At 45.7% G+C, this 21250-nt stretch overlaps 1 protein-coding gene across 3 annotated transcripts in view; it reads left to right on the top strand.

Annotated features, from left to right (window-relative positions):
* The window catches only part of OTUD4 (OTU deubiquitinase 4), a 449310-nt gene that overhangs the window by 295175 nt on the left and 132885 nt on the right, over window positions 1-21250 (top strand). The window lies entirely within an intron of this gene.

The following is a 21250-nucleotide window of genomic DNA, read 5'->3' as shown; positions in this document are numbered from 1 at the left end:
AGGTCAAACGGCTGCTCGAAACGGGACAGGAGATAAATATAGTTCAACACTTGTGGTTGCAGATGAAGTGTTGCACCTACAGCAGCTGTTCATTCTATTTCCCACTGTCACCACTCCACACACACACACACACACACACACACACACACAGTTGGAAGAGGAGGATACACACTGCCTCATTATGGTTTCTTTTCAAACCATGCTCAAATGTTGACTGGTGGAATAAGTTGATTATAATGTATGTGGTGATGAGCTAAAGCGTGGTACCTTGTCACAACAGCTGCGATGCGAAACAAGCAGTCTCATCATTGGGAGTGTATTCACTATGGTGTTTATCAGCATTTGCAAGGTGGTTTGAGAAAAGTACATTGTTGTGTTCACCTTACTTTGAACCGGCCCATGTGGAGAAATATCTCTCCTGGAACAGCCCTGACAGTGTCAGGGCTGCACAGATGGTAGACCTGTGTGGAGAGTTGTCTTTTATGACAAAGGGCAACTATGCATATGACTTGAGTGTCACTGCATCTTTGTTCTGCACAGCTTCAGAGTTACACTCTACTCTAATGCTAAACATGACGAGGAGTGAAAGAATATTATCTTCAACCATCATCATTTCTGTCCTAGGAGCAATGACCATGAAGGAGACGTTTCTGAAACCACTATTTGCAGGACAGCTTCTGCTGTGTCCCCTAGCACTCCAGAGTCTTCTGAGCCACAGAATTCGTTTGAAGATATTTTTTGTAATTTTTGTTTCTTTACATTTTGCATGCCTTTTATTGTTAGTAACGTTGGCTATCAGGTTATGTTCTGTGTTCCTTTTATGTCTCATTAATTGATTACAACCAAGGAAAAGAGTGCACTCTTTGCTTCAAAGTGACTCCACATTACCATATGCAGTCTGTCTGAGTATATTTTTTATAATCTTTCAAGACGTGGACTTTTCCCACAAAGTGACTTATGAGTGTGTGCACCTTTTGTGTCTTAAGTGCTAATGAATAGCTAAAATGATAGAAAGTGTCTTGTTTGTAAATTGTAATGGTTTATCTGTCATGGTCTGTGTAGTTGTGGTCTGCTATAGTGTGACTTTTGGCCATGGCAACTTTGGTGGTTCTCTTTTTATGTGTTTTTTTTTATAACTATTGTTTTTGAAAAGTGATAAATTATGTCAAGTGGTTTGTTGCAAACTCTTCATATGTCTGACCTAGGCTTTGCCTACGCTGGCCTCAGGGCACTGAAACCTCATTTAAATGTCATTCATTGTTCCATTTCCATTTCATTTGGACTTCACAAAAGCTGTTCTCTTTCAGTGTACATCAAACCAAGTAATGGCACTGAACAGAATCAAAGCTCTGTGCCATTCAAATTTGAGGTGTTGCGATACAGCTCGGCTCTGGGTCCTTTTCGTCCTTTTCTCTGACTCTTATACTACATTCCCAGGAGGCTTGGAGAGCATTCACTGACATCAGGGAGAACCAGCAAAAAATGAGTCTCTTATGCTATGCTATGCTGTGTCCAGTGCACAATGTACAAGCAAGTTTAGTGATCTTTAGTCAGTATTGTTGTTCCTCAAGAATTACAAATCTGACGTGCACTTGCAATGACCATGGTGAAGTGTGGTCACACTTAAAAATGTCCTATGTAGCTGATGCTACCTGCATAGTCAACATTTATTGTGCCTACTATGTCAATAACGCACCTGTACCTTGATGGGAAATAGTTGCTTTATTATTTCAGTACAGAGGTTGTATGTTAATCCTGGTAGGTAATCATAGCAAATGGTTTCTGAGCTGTGGAGGGTCCGCATGCGTATTATGGTTCAGATTGTAGGGCACAGACATCAATAGAGTACATTACATTTTTTTATTTATATTCCTGGGGAGTGGAATATAAGGTTGTAGAACTACTACCATATCCTGTAGGAGGGTATGAGATGACCTAGTCATGGACCCAACATCCCTAGTACTGTATACCTAATAGTCATGTCGAAAGGACTAATAAAAAGCTAACTGAAACTCACAAACCATCTCACCATAAAAGGGGGCACTATTCTAACGCAAGCTGTGTAAGCAATCTCTTGGGGCATGGCTCCTGAAGACCTAGATTTGCCTATTTTTTTTTTTACTATCACCAAAGAGGCTATAAGGCTGGACACACAGAAATGTTATTCTTTTAAGTAGTTATGATTCGTCAATATGAACCCATCAGCAGGCATAAATAACCATTGAACCCAGTATAATTCCTAATGCTCCTGTTTAATTGTAAACTGACATAAGTGTTGCTAATAATACACCTATCTTTGCAGCAAAAATCACTGGTCACAGTGGCAAGCAGCTGCTGAGAATACCAGCCATTAAAAGATTTCTAGAAGTGGAAAAAAGTCTTCACCCCTCAACAGGGCTGCTACCACCAAAGTGTAATGTAAAGAGTGTTCTAACTCGACCATTAAAACCACCTCTGAACCATTACATAAGACCATTTGAGAATAAAAAAAAATCGTAAAAACAGTCTTTGATAGTAAGGATCTCAAGACCTGGCTCTTCGACTGAACAGCACGCCCGCAAACAGCGCCTTGAGACGCCTTGATTAGCCGCACTTTAGAAATCACAGATTGATTGATATTAACTACATTGAGTTTACTAGAAGCACCTACCATACAGGAACCATGTTTTCAAGTAAGTGAAGTGGTCAAGAAAATTAACCTTAAATCCATCTCTAACGTGCTACCTATTATTCACATTAATTAAACTATCTAAATAGTAGATTTATCCAGTATTGTATTTTTCATAGACCCACATGCTTTAGTCATCCAGGTCATAAAGCTGGGAGTAATTATTTGTAATAAGCAGGCAGTGCGTGGAATTATATAAAGTATCTTTTTGCCCAAGAGACGCAATATTTTAGAAATCCACTGGTCCTGTTAAAGAAAAAAAAAAAATTCCCTTTTACTGTCCTGCAATGAGGTGCTGAATTGTAGCTCCAAGCTTATTATAGTGGTACTCTGAAAATCCCTTCACTGTTTGTGCTCATTATGTCAGGGTTTGGATTCTAGCAAGGCTCGGATTTTCGACCATTTCTGCAAATGCACGTAAAGGGGCTGAAGCAGGTGTGAATCAGTAGTCCGAATGCCCTGCGAGTCTGTGCACACCCACTAGCTTGCATGTTGAAGTGTATTCACATACTCCTCTCCAATTTCTAAACCTACTAGAAAAGGTTGGAAGTTTGCTCCTGTCAAGTGCAGAATTAGAACTTTTTTCAGGGTTGGGAACAAAATGGGTATTGAGATCCTTCAACAGATTTTTCATGTGAGCAAATATTACTAAGTGTATTTGTAAAGTGCATGTTCACCCTAAGGTCTATTGGTGCTGAAATAACAATGTTTATTGTTGCCCATTGCATTAGTACTCATTTAATCAACTTTGGGAGGATGGAATGTTAAGTGGATCTGCCGTGATGTGAATCTGTGATCATGTTTATTTTCTCATGTGAAAATGATGTTCCCAAAAGTTTGAGGTAAGTAAAATTCCCAAGCATATTTCAGTAAACGTAGGTGAATTTCTGAAATTCTTACAATAGCACCAGTGCAATGGTATATATCTGCGGATTCATTTTTGCATTTTGAATTTGGCCCCTTAACTTAGTTTCATGTTGCCTATTTTAGTTTCCGCTGATACATCTTCATTTATATTTTAAAATACTGCCATGCATTAAACCCATTTTACTAAAACAGAGAAATGGTGTATAAAGTTGTGCAGCGTATTAGCAAATCACTTTTTTATTTTTTATTTACTGCTTTTAAAGTGTGCATTTTATTTTTAAAACACAAAAACCCACAATCTTGCGTTCAGGTTTTTGCATATAAAGGAGAATTGCGTGAGCATTAGAAGTAGCCACAAGTTTGCAAACAAGCGGTCATGTTTTTGTGCTAGAACCACTGTCAGTAGTAATGAACGTGGAGCCCACAGCTCCTGATGATGAAGTCCTTATATTAATGTAACCATATATTGGACCTTGAACCATTTAAATAGACATCTTGCTTTAGTGGCCGAGAGTCCTTTCAAAGATTGGTACTGTGAACAGGCATTCACTGATATGGAATTTTTGAGCCTGCCACCATGGGGATTCAGTGTATTTACAAACGTTTGAACCTTTCTGACCACCAGTATGTCTTCACCAGGTGGTGATGTGATGCAGTGTACTGTTGGGTGACAGTGAGATCCTCTTGCCCTTATCAAATTGCTATAATTTTTATTTGGCAGTAAAGCAAGTTGGACGACCGTTACTTTGATTGGGCTGTTGGAGATAATGTGGCCACTGCTCTGGAGCACATCAAAGAGGGCAGGGCTGCTGAAGTGGTTGCCACAATAAGTGCTGCGGGCCCACTAGTAGCATTTAATTTACCACTCTTGGTACATGGTATACCACTTTACTAGGGACTTATCAGGTGTAAGCCTATTTTACAATGTTTATGGAGTGACCACAAACAATTTTGCACCGGTGAGCAGTCCTAAGGCCAACAAAAACAAATTCAGCAAAACGGGGGAGGAGGCAAAAAACATCGGGGGTGACCCTGGAGACACGGGCAACAGCCCTTGATGCAACAGTGAAAGTTTAGTGGCCAGAGCTTCTAGGCATGAGCATCTGTCCTCCAAGGAGGCTGCCCCTGTGGGAAGACCTGTCGTCAAAGTAGCAAGACGGTATCTTACACCAGGGCATCCACAATCTCCATTTTCATGCTTGGAGATTAAGTGGTGAACTTCTTACGGAGGTTGTTAGTGTCCTCTTGGCAGCCAGGTTTCCTTGGACTAAACTTGGTATGTCTGCTGTTGGGGCAATTTTGTGGTCTGGTGCAGATAGACCCTTTCCAGGATAAGTTCTCTGATGTTTTGATATTTATTCTGCCTCTCTCCCTGTAAGGGTTTGATTTGGGGACACTTAAAGGGTACCTTTCGGATCTTCCGGCCTTTTTTTTTTTTTTACTGGCACCGGATCATCCTCCATTATTTAAATCACCTGTTATGATGTTTTTTTTTTTTTTTTTTTTTTTTTTATAAAGACTCCCAACATTTTTTTCCTCCTTCTCATTTTTTATTGCCACTGTGGGATCTTAACCTGGGCCATAGGATGTGTACTTTCTTTGGCCCTCTGCTTAGTTGTCCCTTATGACTTTGCACCATCAAGACAGTATTCTCATTTCAGTAACATCAGCCCGTGCAAGCTCCAAGCTCTTTGTGTTGACCTGCTGTAAACCTCCTCCTTCCCAGACAACTAGTTCTGTGAACTCAAACATGCTTTCTTCCAAAAGTAGTTATGCCATTCCAAGCTTGTTAAACCATCACCTTTTTGGTGTTCTGTGCGCTGCCTCACCCCTCCATGGAGGAGGAGAGCCTCCATCGCCTCGATCCCAAAAGAGCACTGAGTTTTTATATCGATCATACAAAATAACTGTTAGACCTGGCACCCTTAGCGTGGTCTGCCCTGTCTTTTTTGCCTCTGCTTCCCATGTTTTGACTGTGTGCTGGACTCTGTTTTTACTATCTGATAGAGACTTCTAGTTGCAGATTCCTTACCTTAGAATTTCCCCCAGGTGTCAGACTGGATCCGGAGATTTTTCTTCGAGCAATACCATTGCGTGTCAGTAGGTGGCGACGGTCGACTCCGTGGGTGTCGTAGTCGCCGTGAGGGCGTCAAGAGTAATACATAGATGCCGCCTCAGTGCAGTGACGTCAGTTCCTTTCTTTCTGTGCCATGCGCTGATCTGGAGAGAGCTACCTTGGTCTCTTTTTGACCGATTTTTTTTGGGTGCATCGAGGATGTCCCCGAAGACCGGGTTCAAGCCGTGCAAGGACTGTCATCGCATGATGTCTTTGACGGATCCATGTCAGGTTTGTTTGTGGTGCCTGGAGCGCGACCACAACCCGAAGTCGTGCTCCGAGTGCCGGGCCATGCACCCGAAGGCCTCGAGGGAGCTTTCTCAAGCTCATGGCGCACCGGCGCTTGACTCTGCGTAGGTCCCGGTCTCCCTCGAGAGGAAGGTCTCAAGACCGTTCACGGAGCCACCACCACTCGTCTTCCTCCAAATCTTCAGGTACAGGTTGGAAAAAAGTTGTTGAAGCGGTCTCATCGCACTTCGACTTCGCCCCGTCACTTGGCTGATGCATTGGGGGAGGAGTGTCGACTCTCGAGGCCTCCGTCCTTGGAGTCTGCTTCTGTGTCCGCTCCGTGCTTCCCTGAGATTCCTGGAGCTGGGGCGACCCCCCCGCCCAACTTAGAGTTCTAGAGGCCCTGTGCCTCATTTTTGGGTGGACCAACCCTGATACGGTGCCTTTGGGCCCAAGGGGTTCGGTTGAGGGGCCTTCGGGTTCTGCACTGGCTGCTTCGGCTTCGACCGCGAAGGTCCCCTCCGTATCCACTTGCGGATCCGCACAGATGCCAGTTGCACCACTGAGACGTTCCCTGGCGCCGGGTCAATTGTCGACCCTCCAGGCATTGGTAGTGCCCACTATCGACGGCAACCCAATCCTTATTACCAACGACTCTGAGTCGGAGCGGAGTTGGCCGCCGCCGCCTCGGTCTTCGATGGGGCCTACTCACCCCAGGTTGGATTTGGACCCTTTTTTTCTATGGGCACGCATTTGGGGAAGGATTGGACTAGGCATAGGAATTGGGTGAGGCCAGTGGACTGGAAACTTCTCCAGACGCTGGCATGCTGTCTCCTACTGTGGCTACGGCGGAGGGAGCGATTTATGCTAAGTTGGTCAGTAGGGCTGCTGAGGTCCTTGGCCTTAAGCTACGTACTGTAGAGGTCAGGTACAACCTCCTGACAGAGGTGTTCCAACCAGAGGCCTCCACATCTGAGCCCCTTTTACCATTCAATGAAGCCCTCCCCAATTGTCCTTTTGGATACTTGGTCCAAACCCAACACCGGCTCCATTGAATAGGGCTGGTGCATGCCGCAATCTGCCCGCCCCAAACAACCCTAAATTCCTGTCCCAGCACCCCACGCCTGAGAGTTGTCATCCAGGCTGCCTCTTCCTTAGCTGCATTCCCTTCTGCACCCCTGGATAGGGAATCAAAAAGGCTGGAACAATTTGGGGAGAAGCTGTTTTCTTCCTCCAGTCTTGTGCTGTGGTCTGTGAACACCGCTTGCCTATTGGGCTGCTATACCCACTCTTTGTGTGATACGGTTGCACAAGTTCTGCCGCAGATACTGGAGGAGGCCTGTGCTATCGTCTCCCAAGCTGTCAACGATGGGGGAGATGCAGCGAAGTTCACAATCCAATGTGGTCTGGACACAACCGACTCTCTGGGCAGATCGGTTGCTATGACTTTGGCCTTGACGCCCGCCTGGCTGCGTACTTCTGGTTTTTCGAGGATGTCCAAAAGTCTCTCATGGACATGCCCTTTTATGGCTCCCATCTCTTTGGAGACAAAGCAGACTCTGCCTTGGAGAGATTAAAGGGTTGCCGGGCTTGGGCTCGGTCCCTTGGTCTTTCCGCTGCCCTTCCCCCCCCCAGCAGTCCGCTTTACGCCCCTTTCGTGGCCACGAAGGGGCTCCCTATCGCGTCCCCCACCCAGCCACCCTGCTGTTTAACCTCTGCATGGCCGCGGACGTGGAATCCCACATGGATGTGGGACAGGGAACCAGAGGTCTGACAAGTCCACCTCTGCCCCTGCTGCAGCCTCCAAACCCTCTTAGCCCGTCCACTCCCTCCCATCCAGTTGGCGTCAGGATTCGCCATCACCTGCCCTACTGGGAATCTATCACTACGGGTAGGTGGGTGGGTTTTGCAGATCGTTCGAAATGGCCACTCCCTCCCTTTCGAATCTGCCCCACCGGCCATGCCTCCATCACTCACCCAACTCCCGGAGGATCATTTGGCACTTTTCCATCATGAATTCGCAGTTCTCTTGGCTAAGGGAGCTATAGAGAAGGTCCCTGTGCCAGAAGTAGGTTGTGGTTGTTATTCCTATTACTTTCTTGTGCCAAAAAAGGGCAAGGGCTTACGTCCTATCCTAGACGTTCGGCACCTCAACTATTTCCTCAAGAAGGAGAAATTTAAAATGCTCACCCTAGCTCAGGTTCTGTCTGCCTTAGACACAGAAGACTGGACGGTAACGTTGGACTTGCAGGACGCTTATTTCACATCCCCATCCTGCCTGCCCACAGCCTTTACCTATGATTCGTGGTAGTTTACCGTGCTCCCCTTCGGCCTTACCAGCGCCCCTCGGATGTTCACGAAAGTGATGGCGGTGGTCGCAGCTTATCTGCACAGGTTAGGGGTCTGTCTTCCCATACCTCGATGACTGGCTGTTGAAGGAGGACTTGCCCCAGAAAGTCGTCTCCCACCTTCAGTCTACGGCAAGCCTCCTGCACACGCTGGGGTTCACTTTAAATGTGCCGAAGTCACACCTGACTCCCTCTCAGACGCTCCCTTTCATGGGAGCTGTTCTGGACACAGTGCAGTTTCGGGCTTATCCTCCTGAAAAGTGAGTCCAAGCTATTCAGGCTATGATTCCGATCTTTCAGCCTCTGTCTTGGGTTTCGGTGAGAGTAACTTTGAGGTTGCTGGGCCTCATGGCCTCCTGCATCCTGCTAGTGACAAATGCCAGATGGCATATGCGGGCTCTGCAGTGGGACTTGAAGTTCCAGTGGGTGCAGCAGCAGGGGAATCTCTCCGACATAGTCCAGATCTCTGAGGGGTCTGCGAAAGACCTGCAGTGGTGGCTTTCGAATCCGCATTGGGTCCATGGCAGATCCCTCTCCCTTCCCCAACTGGATCTATCTATAGCAACAGATATGTTGCTCTTGGGTTGGGCCGGTCACATGGGAGAGGCGGAAATCAGAGGCCTCTGGCGGAGCCTGGGCTCCATATCAATCTTCTGGAGCTCCGGGCGATCAGGCTTGCGTTGAAAGCATTTCTTCCCTCTCTCAAAGGGAAAGTAGTGCAGGTGTTCACGAGCAATACTACCGCCATGTGGTACTGCAACAAACAGGGTGGAGGAGGGTCCTGGACCCTTTGTCAGGAGACACTACGTCTCTGGACATGGCTGGAACATCAGGGCATTACCCTGGTGGTTCAAAAACTGGTGGGTTCTCTCAACACCAGAACGGACTAACTCAGCCATCGAAGCACAGCTGATCACAAATGGCATCCCCAGCTGGAGGTGGCGCAAGGTCTCTTTCAGCAGGTGGGAGAGCCTTGGTTAGATCTGTTCACCTCTGCAGACAAGCGCAATGTCAGCTGTTTTGCGCGTTGTAGTTTCCAAGGCGGCACTCGCTCGGAGGCGCCTTTCGGAACACTGTGCAGTGAACTCCGGCCTCCTTTCCGCCTTTCCACCTATACCACTTCTGCCCAGCGTTCTTAAGAAGATCAGGAACGACCGGGCCCAAGTCGTCTTGGTGCCTCTGGACTGGGCACGGAGAGTATGGTATCCAGAGCTATTAAGTATGGCAACCAATCATCCACTCAGACTTCCTCTTCGGGCAGATCTTCTGTTGCAGCAGAAGGAGACGGTTCTCCACCCGAACCTGTCCAATCTCCACCTTAATGCTTGGAGATTGAGCGGCGCCAGTTGGCGACTTTTGATCTTCCACCCAAAGTCTGTGATGTTACCTTGGCAGCCAGGCGTCCCTCCACCAAAACGGTATACGCCTGTCATTGGCATTCATTTAAGGCATGGTGCACCAACAAATCTGTTGATCCCCTCTCTGCCCCTCTCTTTGAGGTTCTTTTGTTCATTCATTCTTTGGCCCAGCAGGGCTCTGCTTTGGGCACCCTTAAAGGGTATTTATCTGCCATTTCAGCCAGTCTTAGGCTACTTGATCAGCCCTCACTCTTTAAATTGCCTATTGTGAGTAGATTCCTGAAAGGTCTCACCCATTTATTTCCTCTTACTCCTTTTCTCATGCCTCAATGGGACCTCAATCTTGTCCTTACTTATCTAATGTGTACTCCCTTTGAGCCGATGCACAATTGTACCTTACGGCTCCTTTCCTTCAAAAGTGTCTTTCTTGTTGCGATCACTTCTGCTCACAGGGTGAGTGAGCTTCTGGCCCTTTCGTCCAAACTCCCATTCTTGTCTGTGCCCCCTGACACAGTGGTGTTATGCACTAAGGCTTCCTTCCTTCCCAAGGTGGTTACATCTTTCATGTAGGCCAGTTCATCACCCTGCCTACTTTTTACGCACCCCCACATCCTTCCCATGAGGAGGGGAGACTCCACCGTCTGGACACACAAAAGAACGTTGGTGTTCTATCTTAATAGTACTAAAGATTTCTGGGTGGACGATCAGCTCTGTCTGGTATGTGGGTGCGAAGAAAGGGAAGGCAGTGCAAAAACGTACCATCTTTTGATGGGTACTTCTTTGCACCAAGATGTGCTACGCTTTGGTCAAGAAGCAACCCCCTGAGGGGTTGCGTCTTCATTCCACCAGAGCGGCTGCTGCTTCCACTGCATTAGCACGCGGAGTTCATGTCCTGGATATCTGCCAGGCAGCTATGTGGGCGTCCCTGCACACGTTTGGTAAATACTACTGTCTGGACAGTCAGGTCCATCGGGATGGCTACTTTGGTTGTTCACTCCTGCAGGACTTTCTAGTATGATCTTGGTTCGCAGCCTACCTCTGAGGATGGCATTGCTTGGATATCTATTCTAAGGTAAGGAATGTGCAACTAGAAGTCTCCATCAGATGTACAAGTTACTTACCTTTGGTAACAAAATATATGGTGGAGACATATTCTAGTTTCAGATTTCTTACCGACCCACACATCCTCCCCGCTTGCAAACTGATTTCTAGGGACAGGGATTCCCCCTTCAGGTCCTTAGCTCTGGTGCCCCAATCTGTGTTCATGGCAGCTCTACGCTTTGGTGTGGAAAGTCGTTAAAAGAAACTGATGTCACTGTGCTGAGGGGGCGTCTATGCACTACTCCTGACATCATTACGGCAACTACTACGCCAATGATGCCCATGGTGTCGACCGACACGCAAGGGTATTCCTCGAAGAACAATCTCCAGATCCAGTCTGACGCCTGGGGGAAATTCTAAGGTAAGGAATCTGCAACTAGAATGTCTCTACCTGATATTTTGTTACCTAAGGTAAGTAACTTGTACGTTTTGGGTACTCTGGGCACTGTACAACTGTTGAACAGTGCTGAAGTGCAAATGCTCCCCGTGTGAAATGTATGTGTAATTGACTTTTCCATGATTGGCACATTTGATTTACTAGTAAGTCCCTTAAAGTGCACTAGAGGTGCCCAGGGCCTGTAAATCAAATGCTACTAGTGGGGCTGCAGCACTGATTGTGCCTGCATATCCTGATGAGCCATCTGAGCTAGAGTGGAGGGAGGAGTGGCCACTTACACCTGATTGGACTGTGCCTGCCATCACACAATGCGGTCTCCAACCCCCTGGTGTGAGTCTGGAGCCAAGCCTGGACAAGGCAGGATCTTGTGAACAACCGAGACTTTCTTTTGAAGTTTGCCTTCTTCAAAAGCAGAAAGGGGTATAAGTAGTGGACCCAAAACCCCGGATTTGTAGGTTACTTGTGGATTCAAGAGGAACCTCTGCCAAGGAGAAGAGCTGGAGGATGAGTACTGCCCCTTTGCCTGTGACTGTGCTTTGCTGGGTTGGCCTGCAGTTGCTGCTTCTGCCTGAAAGAGGACAAAGACTGGGCTTTGTGGTATATTCCTGCTTGTGAAAAATCTCCAAGGGCTTGGATTGAGCTTGCCTCCTAATTTGAAGTCTCGGGCCATAAAAGACATTCTCCGCCAGCACCAGGGGTCTCTGCTGAGACTCCTGCCCCATCAAGTCCCTGGGCCCTTGAGAGGTGAAGTTGGCAGAACAAGGGCTGAAATCGACGCACAGAACAACGTGTGGGGAAAATTGACGCACCATCTGCAATGCAGCTAAAAAACGACACACCACATGCTTTGCTGCTAAAATCGATGCTCCACCCGCATTGCGGCTGGAGAAATGACGCAACATTCACTTGCGGCTGCTGATAACGCAAACCCCATGCAGCGTGGTTCTCCAACACTGTGTGGCGGGACTTCTCACGCATCATCGCTGGGCATCAAATCAACGCACGCCAGCGTGGATCTGAGGTGCCTGTCTGGAAATTGACGCATCACTCTCCTGTGGGAGACAAAAATTACACATCGCCAACCCGACCGGGGAAGAAACGATGCACAGCCTCACTTGAGAGTAAGGAATCAACGCATCGCTGACTTTCGACTCACGCTCGCCCGTTGGGCTTTAATTTTTACGCAAACCAGGTACTTTGTGTAACATAGTTTCCATCGTTCTCTATGGAGTAAGAGTCTTTTTTTTTTTGTTTAAAAATTCATATCTTGATTTGTGTATGTTGGATTTTTGTTTTTGTCTTGTTTGATTTAGATAGATATTGCCTATTTTTTTTCTAAACTGGTGTGTCTACTTTGCAGTGTTTTCACTGTATTACCTTGACAAGAGTGAGAGTCCTTGCTTGGACCGAGTGCAAACTGATTGCCAACCAAAGACCCCATTTCTAAAAAGAACACTGAGTGGATGAGCTCTTTGGGGTTTTCATGAGCGAAGAAAGCAATGTAGACAAGAACCGTCTCTCGCTGGTTCGTGCTCTGTATAAACATCTGTTATGAGACAGTCCCTGGAAGGGTTAAGAGCTCATTTCACCAGAGCCAGGAGCTACCACAAAGTTAGCCTGTGGCGTGATCATCCTGGACATTTGTCAAGCAGTTACACATGGACATCATTCCACACGTTCATGAAGCACTCCTGTCTTGGCAACCAGGTTTACTAAGAGGGGCATTTTGCCTGCTCGAGCCTACAGGACTTTTTGTTTTGAGAAACTTCACAGACCCACTTCCGAATAGGCACTGCTCTGGTATCTATTCAAAAGGTGAGGAACATGTAGTTAGAAATTTCTACTGTAGTTAGAAATTTCTACCTGAAAATTAAGTTACTTACCTTTAGCAACGCTCTTTGAGAAAGAGACTCCGATTCTTCACTTGCACTCCTTTCCTCCCTGTTCTGTAAATTGAAATCTGTTCATTAAAAAGATACCAAGCCTAGGAATATACACGCTGGTTGACACCAATTTCCTATTGGGGCTCTGCATCTGGGGGCATGGATACCCTTGAAAGCAACCAAAGCACACTTTGGCAAAGATCCGTTGGAAGTACATGATAGTTGATGAAGGCCACCGAATGAAGAACCACCACTGTAAGCTAACACAGGTCCTAAATACACACTACATTGCTCCCCGACGCCTGCTGCTGACTGGTACTCCCCTTCACAACAAGGTTCCTGAGCTCTGGGCGCTGCTTAACTTACACTTGCCTACCATCTTCAGGAGCTGCAGCACCTTCGAGCAATGGTTTAACGCACCATTTGCCATGACTGGAGAAAAGGTATTGATTAAGAAAATGTTTTTATGTGCAGTGTTTGTAGGACTTTTGTAAACATTTCAGTTGTTTGCACATGTTTTATAGTCACACACAGTCAGGGGTGGTGCATGGGTAACATAGGAGTCTTATATCAAGGATCACAGTACATCTGAGTTTAAATGCGTCACAGTAAGAGCCTTTGACAGTGAGGTGTCCTGCTATAATGTGGATTCTCAGGAAGGACTTTAGCTCTTAAATTGCCACATTGCCTCATCTTCAGTGCTTCACAACAAGGGGCTTTATGTACGAAACTCTGGTCAAAAAATTCTGCCCATTAGTTGCGACAAGTATTTTTGCGACCATTGTGGTAGTTTGCGAAAAAGCCTATGTACCTATAAATAGGTTGGTCTGCTAAATTTATAATCGTAGAGAGTCGTAGTGTGGCTTATTTCATAAGTATTAATGAGGTAGGTGCCAAATTGAGACTCACTACGACTGGTAGTCTGCTCCAGCAGGTCACCATGTCTGTGATTGCTTTTCACATATTGTTTTTTAAATGCAGCCCAATTTACTTAATGGTCCGGGTTTAAAAAAAAAAAAAAACAGTAGTCCCTTGAACCATTGACTCCTCCCTAATAAACTTTTTTTTTTTAATATTCACAAAGGGAGAAGAGGTCGTACAGCAACTCCTTCCTTTTTGCGAGAGGGTTCCCACACCAACTTGAAGATTTTGGTACCTTTTCCAGTGGTGTTCGACTGCAGGTTGGGTTCTAAACCATTGGTGCATAGGAAATGGAGTCGCTTTTTTTAAGGGAAACCTACAACACGATCCTTCCTAATAGCTATTCCTTATCCATTTCTAAACCCATTTTAGGAGTCCAAAGTGGTACAAAATTCTGTAATGTGTTTAGTACATTGCAAAATATTTTTGGGCCTGTAAACCTCAAATCGGAGCATTTGAAACCATGAAGATGCTTTGACCAGGAGGCTCAGCCAGGCGGACATTGGCATATGTTTTGCCATGTATTCAAAGTATTTGTATGGCTGAGAAGGGAAAGGCTGATTGGGCTGTAGATACCCCATGTCTGCATGGTATGATGACTGGGGGAGCACATGGTTTTGCCCACGATGCCATGTGTCCGTACTATAGCATGCCTGTGATGAGAAGGTTTGCTTGGCCCTGGTATCCATTTGCCTGCATGGTAGAGGGGAAGGCTGGTTTTGACCTGGGTTTATGTGGTAGGATGTCTGATAGGTTTTGGTTAGTTGGGTTCCAGATTCCATGTGTTTGTACATGAGCATTCCTAGGAGGGACTGGCTGGTGTGGCCTTAGTTTCCTAGTGTAGGCTGATCTTGAGGGGGGCTGGATTTCCTGTAGGGATGCCTAAAACAATGACAAGAGGCCATTAGGGCAGGTGCGTCATGCATGTGGGTTCAAGGATATTTGCTTTCCATTATTATTGCCCATACCTCTACGCCCACGGTGACTTGAGGGTCTCATATAAACATTTCGCTATTCGAAAATTGAGGAAAGATAAATGAATGTTAGAAAAGTACACTTATTAATTAACTTCAAATATTAAAATCTTGAAAGTCTGTGTTTATACAATACTACGTTTCTTCTCATATTATACCCATTATTATATTCCTTGAACATATATTTCCTGACTATGTATTTCCATATCTATATATATACTCCTGCTGTACTAGAGAGAAATAAAATAAATAAAATAACATCTATAAATAAAATTCACATTATAAATAATTACAACAATAATAATCATACATAAATAGAAAAAAATAAAGATATATAAATAATACAATAAATAAAAATAATATAAATGTACTCTTGTAAGCTTTAGTCTGTCTCACCATCACCCTATGTCTCGATCAATAAATCCTCCATCCCCACTCTGCTCATCCCAAACCCATTCTACTACTTTCTTCTCCAAAATAATCCTGCGTAAGTTCTTCCCTCCTCTATCACATCTAGCTCATCCCAAACCTCAGTTTACTACCATGATCTCCCAAACACCCCTACTAAATTCTCCCTCATTTATCTCACCTTTGACTCACCCAAAACCCCTCCTGCTACTGTGATCCCCCTAACCCTTTCCACAGACTCTTCCCTCCTCCATCTCTCCTGTACTCATCCCAAGTCTCATCCTATTACTATAAGCTCCCAATTAACACTTCTGGATTCTTCCCTTCTCTATCCCTACATTACTCTAGTCATTCCAATTAATAAACTCACAAATCCTCTGCTCAAATTAACTCCTAATAATACTGTACTCATATTTCCCTATACTAATCCACCACTAATTCCTCTTGGGTTCCGAAGTAGCGTGCTACTCACCGAAAAGCGATTTGACGCCTCGTCAGGGGTAGTAAGCGGTATATAAATAATGTTACAATGCAATACAATGTCCGCGCATTGGAGTTGCTCCACGTGTTATTTCCGGAGTGGAATGGCATCAGCCTGGAGCCTCATATCGATGCACAGTGGTACTGCCTGAACGTTTCAGGATCAGTCAGACTCCTGGGAAAGTATTGAAAAGGTGAGGAATCTGCGTTTAGATAGAATCTCTAAAAGTAAGTGTTACCGAAGATGAGTAATTTGTTAATCTGCTCTTTCAGTCTGGTGTTTATTTTTCCACCCCATGCAAGAGACTTTAGTGGTGCTTGAGTCCTCAGCTAAATTTGAGCAAATCACTGTAGGAAGCTGGCCTTTTATATGATATTTGAATACGGTGTAAAAGGTCTTGGGGTGCCCCAGTGAGTGGATAGGGCTTCCTATGCAATCGCTAAGTGCTCTAGTTAGGGGGTAGTGTGGTCGAGCAGCCTTAGACTTAACATAGAGGACTGCAAGACATCTACAACAAATACACACAAATGAGACCCGACTCGAGGAGATCCACACCAATTTATAAAAAAAATAGCAGGTATCTTTATATATGTTTAGCAATCGGAGAAAAATAGTTCAGATAAGTACATTTTTAAATTGGAATTTTTTCCACTTTAAAAAGTTGACAATGCAATTTGAGTTCTGCAGTGTTATCCTGTGGGAGGAAAAACAAGCTCTGCAAACAGGTAGAGTACAGCGGTTTACAAGACTACTCTCTAGGAGTTAAGGTGAGTAGTGGGAAAGGTCCAAGGCCACACTGACAGTACACCCTCAGCGGCACGGGTGGCCGAGTGCAGGGTTCAAAACAGCATCGGGTGCCCAATAGATTTCAAAGATAGGCTGCATTCTCTGGCCAGTCGGGCTGAACCAACAGCCGGGCTCATGCCTCGCTATGCTCAGGCACAGGTAGGCACCTTTGGTCCTCTTCACCGCTCAGGGGGTGACTGGTGCAGAGGTGCCCTTAGTTGTCGAGTTTTTCTGACCGGAGCGGTCGAGGCTGAGAGGAACTCTGCGCAGAGGCTGCAGGCGTCGTCGGAGTCCAGGAGGGGTGGAACCAAGATAGAATCGGACTCTGGAGGGCTGGGGAACCTTGTTGGCACTGGAGGTCCACTTCACCTCGGGTCGCAGGAGGCGGGTGCAGTGGTGACTTGAAAGTTTTGGTGGTCCCAGAGGCTTTATATTCTCCTTATTTTGGAGTTTGTTAAAGAACAGGTCCATTGTTCACAGGAGGTCTTGAGTCGTTTTTTTTTTAAAGGCAGGCAGTCATCTCTAGTTTCTGGAGTCACAGCTGCAGGACATGTTGCCTTTGGTGCAGATTTCGACAAGGGATGCTGACCGGCTGGCGGGTTGTTACAAGGTCAGCAGCTTCTTTTCTCCTCTTCTGCAGTTGCAGCTCTTCAGCGTCCTTGGTATTCTTAGGTCACCAGGATCTGCTTCTCTAGTGCCAGGGTCTCTACTGAATTTAGAGGCATTAGGGGTGTGTAGGGTAGTAGCCAATGGACTACTGACCCTGAGGTCAATATGCCCACTGTATGACCACTTCCTGTTGGAAGTGGGCAAATCCTGTCCCAGAATTCCTAGGTATGCCATCTCAAAGATAGCTATCTCTGAAAAATCGTATCCACCTCGCAGTAGCCCACCTTAGGGGTGGTACTAGCCTGAAAGTGGCATGCTTACCTGACTAGCTTATTTTCCTGCCTAGCTTATTTTGATGCCTGTCCAGGTGCCAAATGGGCTTTGAACACGGGGGTGGCATCCTCTCCTGTGAGGGGAGCCGGATTTGCATTTCAAAGAGGACAGCCCTATGAGGTTTGCTGTCTGAGGAAGGCTCCCTGTGGGAGGAGGTGTTACATCCTCTTCCCGGACAGACTTTTCTTCTGGGCCTCCTGAGAGCAGAAATCTCTCACGCTAGGGTGTCAGAACCGTGTCTAGGGAGACAGATTGGCAGAAACTGGTCAGCGAGCACCAGAGGCTGGTATGGTTTCAGGGGGCACCTATAAGGTGCCCTCTAGGTGCATGTATTGGTAAATCCAACACTGGCATCAGTGTGGGTTCACCAATAGGAGATGTTTGATACCAAACATCCCTATCTTCAGTGGAGGCATCGTGTAGCTGGGGAACTCGTCTTGACCGGTGTCCAGCATCATGCATTTAAAATAACTTCCCTGGTCACATAGTATGTCTGAGAATTGACAGACATACCAGGAGCATATCTGCTCGTGTAGATATGCTCTTAGATGTGATATAATTCAGCCTGCCTTAGAGCGTTAAGGCCTGCTAGAGGGGTGACTTGCATTGCATGCAGTGTTAGGGCACACAGGCTGTGTGCCGTGTTTTCACTTTTGTCTGCACCAAGACTGCAATGGCAGTCTGTCATGTGCTTGGTGAGGGGTCCCTTAAGGTGGCACAATTTGTGCTGCGGCCCTTGGGGACCCTCTTTAGTACCCCAGGCCCTAGATGCAGGGGTACTATTTACTAGGTATTTACAGAGGGTGCTAAACGGTTTTCCTATTAGGGAAACAGCTGTGCAGTTTTCAGAAAGAGATCTTGTACTGTGGACCTGGTTAGCATGAACCCAGTGCACTTTCAGTTGAAATTGCATCATGTACCAGGTAAAAAGTGTGGGTAGGGGAGGGGTAACCATGTCAAAAAGAGGCACTTTCCTATAAACAGCTTCCCCACTGGGCATCAAGTCCATGAAGCTAAATAATTTAGGGAGTACAGTTTTAGCTTCTGTCAGATTGGTTTTATGGGCAAAAGCACTAATTGTTTGTTGACCTGGGACTCTAATAATGCATGTGAAATGCCTATGTTAGCATTTCTCAGTCTTTTGAGAGCTCAAGCTAGACTTCAACTACCTGATACATGTCTGCTGCCAGTCAAAGGCAGTTGGCATGAGGGCAGCACTCGGCAGCCTGAGCAATATGCACTTGCGCTGGCAGCCACAGGCATGCATGGATTAGGGCCTCATAATTTTCTGGCACAGTTTAAGCTCATTTAATAGGCATGCTATTTGATGGCCAGTGGTTATTTGACTGCAAGTCAAACAATGTGTTTGGTCTGTTTAATCAGTGTAATGTTACTACAAGGGCCTGTTTTTTCTTCCCAAATTAAAAAAGGCACCATCAGTCAGAGCTTCCTCTTTAGTGGCGTAGTACTCAATTTAGAAGTCCCCCAGGTAACAAAGGGGCTGTTTTTTTTTTATTTGCTCTTTCTTTTTACTGAAATACAAATGAAATATGTCGGCGATCTCCAGGCTACATCTAAATGACTTCAATTTACAAGATGTGTATTTTCAAATCCAAATTGCTGTCAAGCACCAGTCATTTCTTCCTCCTTGATATGAGTAACAAAGAGTATTGGTTGCTTTGTTGCCGTTCAGTGCCTTTTCAGACCAGGTGAAGGCAAGTGTGGTGATCAGTCTCTATTGGTAAGGTATTTTTCTTCACTTGGAGGTGGATAGTCATCATCATGTGTAGGGGATCCCTTCCTGTATCTAACTATGAACACTTAAGTGCTACATTTACCTTGTGCAGGAGCTAGGGCTGTCACCAAATGTGCAGAAGTCCAACTTCGGTACAGCAAAGAGGATATTTTCATCAAGATGATTCAATTCTCAATTATGCTAGCCTTCCTACCAATTGAGAGATTACACTCCATCCTTCAGACGGGAGCACAGTTCAAATCTAAACCTCTTTATCCATTATGAGTCTGCACTTATTAGGCTTGAGTATGCTTTAAGCTCTTGATTTAATGAGACCTGCTGAGTCACTGGAACCCGTTTTTGTTCTTGGCTTTTATCATCAGGGAATCCTTACCTCTTTCTTAACCATCAACAGCTAATGCAGTCTACTAAAGCTCCGGGCGATAGACAGCCTGAATGTAATTTCTTTCTCAAGGTCCGGTAATTTGAGTTTATGTACTAACAGATAACAATCAATGGCTTACATAAAGATCATTTTATTTTCTTTTGAGACAAAGCCTTCTTGCATGGTATTTGAAAGGCTAACCTTGGTCATCTGGCTTTCTGCACAGGGCCCTGAAAATGGTCTCCTAATTACATGGTTCCTAGTTGTTTTTTTAATTTTTTGGTGCAGAAATCTAGCCTGGGCTCTTTGCAAGCTGGGGTCTTATACAAGTTCTTCCATTTGCAGTCCAGGTGACACAGAAAGGACTTGGTATAGGGACAACTAAAAGGATTTTAGCAACTATCTTGCCCTGAAACTTCTCATCAGATCAAGGCTTTCTGTTTATATTTCTAGTTGTAACTAACTTTTTGAAAGGACTTGCAATAAAATATCGGAACTCCTTTTGTTGTACTTCAATGAACTTTAATTTTGATATCGACTTTCCTCATGGGCTCCATCCTATTGTCAACATTTGTGTCCTTAGCTATTTCTGACTTGGAAGACAATCTTCTACTGGTAATCACTTTTTCCTCAAGGGTGAGTGAACAGAAGCTCTGCCGTCCCAAATACCACCTAAACCCCTGATACCATTATTCTAAATAGTATGTGTATGCGAGAAGAGCCATATTTTCTCTCCAATGTTTTTTTTTTCTCTTACGTCTAGGACTATGGGGCTCATTATCAACATGGCGGTAAACCCGCTATGTTCATGCTGGCGGTCTTTTCATAGACAGACAGCCCCCTTGAGACCCGCCGACCGAATAACAAACATTCTGCAGGGCCGGTACATTGCTGATGGCTCCACATGGAGCCATCACCAATGCCTCAGTGCGGCGGGTGCAGCAGTACCTGTCTCGCAGATCACTGCCCGTAAATCGGGCAGTGACCTGCGTGACGGGGCACTGCACGGGGGCCCCGGAGCACCCCTTCTGCCAGCCTTTCCCTGGCGGGGGAAACCTGGCAGGGAAAGGCTGGAGGAAAAAGGGGTCGTTATCCAGAGGGCTGCGCTGCTTGCAGCGCTGCCCTGTCGGATAATATCTGCCATTGTCATGCTGCCAGTCGGCGGTAGCCTGGCGGTGGCAGAGGGCCATCTGTGGCAGCCCTCCCTTGTACATTATATGGCGGTTCAGACCGCCATGTTCATAATGAGGCCCCGTAACTTTACCATTTTTTACCCTCTGCTCAGTCTTTCCAAGAATAAGGAAGACACCATCATTCTCTCTGAACCACGTCCTGTGTACATCTTGAGTAGCAGTTTTTGCCACACGCCAGTATTTTGACACCGTTCATTTAGAGTCTTTTGGGCTGTGCAGATAATTGGATTGATTGGCAGTGCTTTCATCAGTAGCATCAGAAGTATTGGTGTATGCTGCAAGTGCTACTGAGGTATAGTCACTAGAGTTGTAATGAAGCACTTTAAATGGGATATTTTTTTAGCTGTAATCTGCAATTAATTTGGTAGTGTGTAAGCAGAATACATGTTACATTTTGTGAACGCACACAGTGACTGTAAAACAAAGTTTGCATATATAATTTAAACCGTGAATATAAAC

Source organism: Pleurodeles waltl, chromosome 1_2, assembly GCF_031143425.1.
Source record: "Pleurodeles waltl isolate 20211129_DDA chromosome 1_2, aPleWal1.hap1.20221129, whole genome shotgun sequence".
NCBI lineage: Eukaryota > Metazoa > Chordata > Amphibia > Caudata > Salamandridae > Pleurodeles > Pleurodeles waltl.
This window is presented reverse-complemented; position numbering and strand designations above follow the sequence as displayed.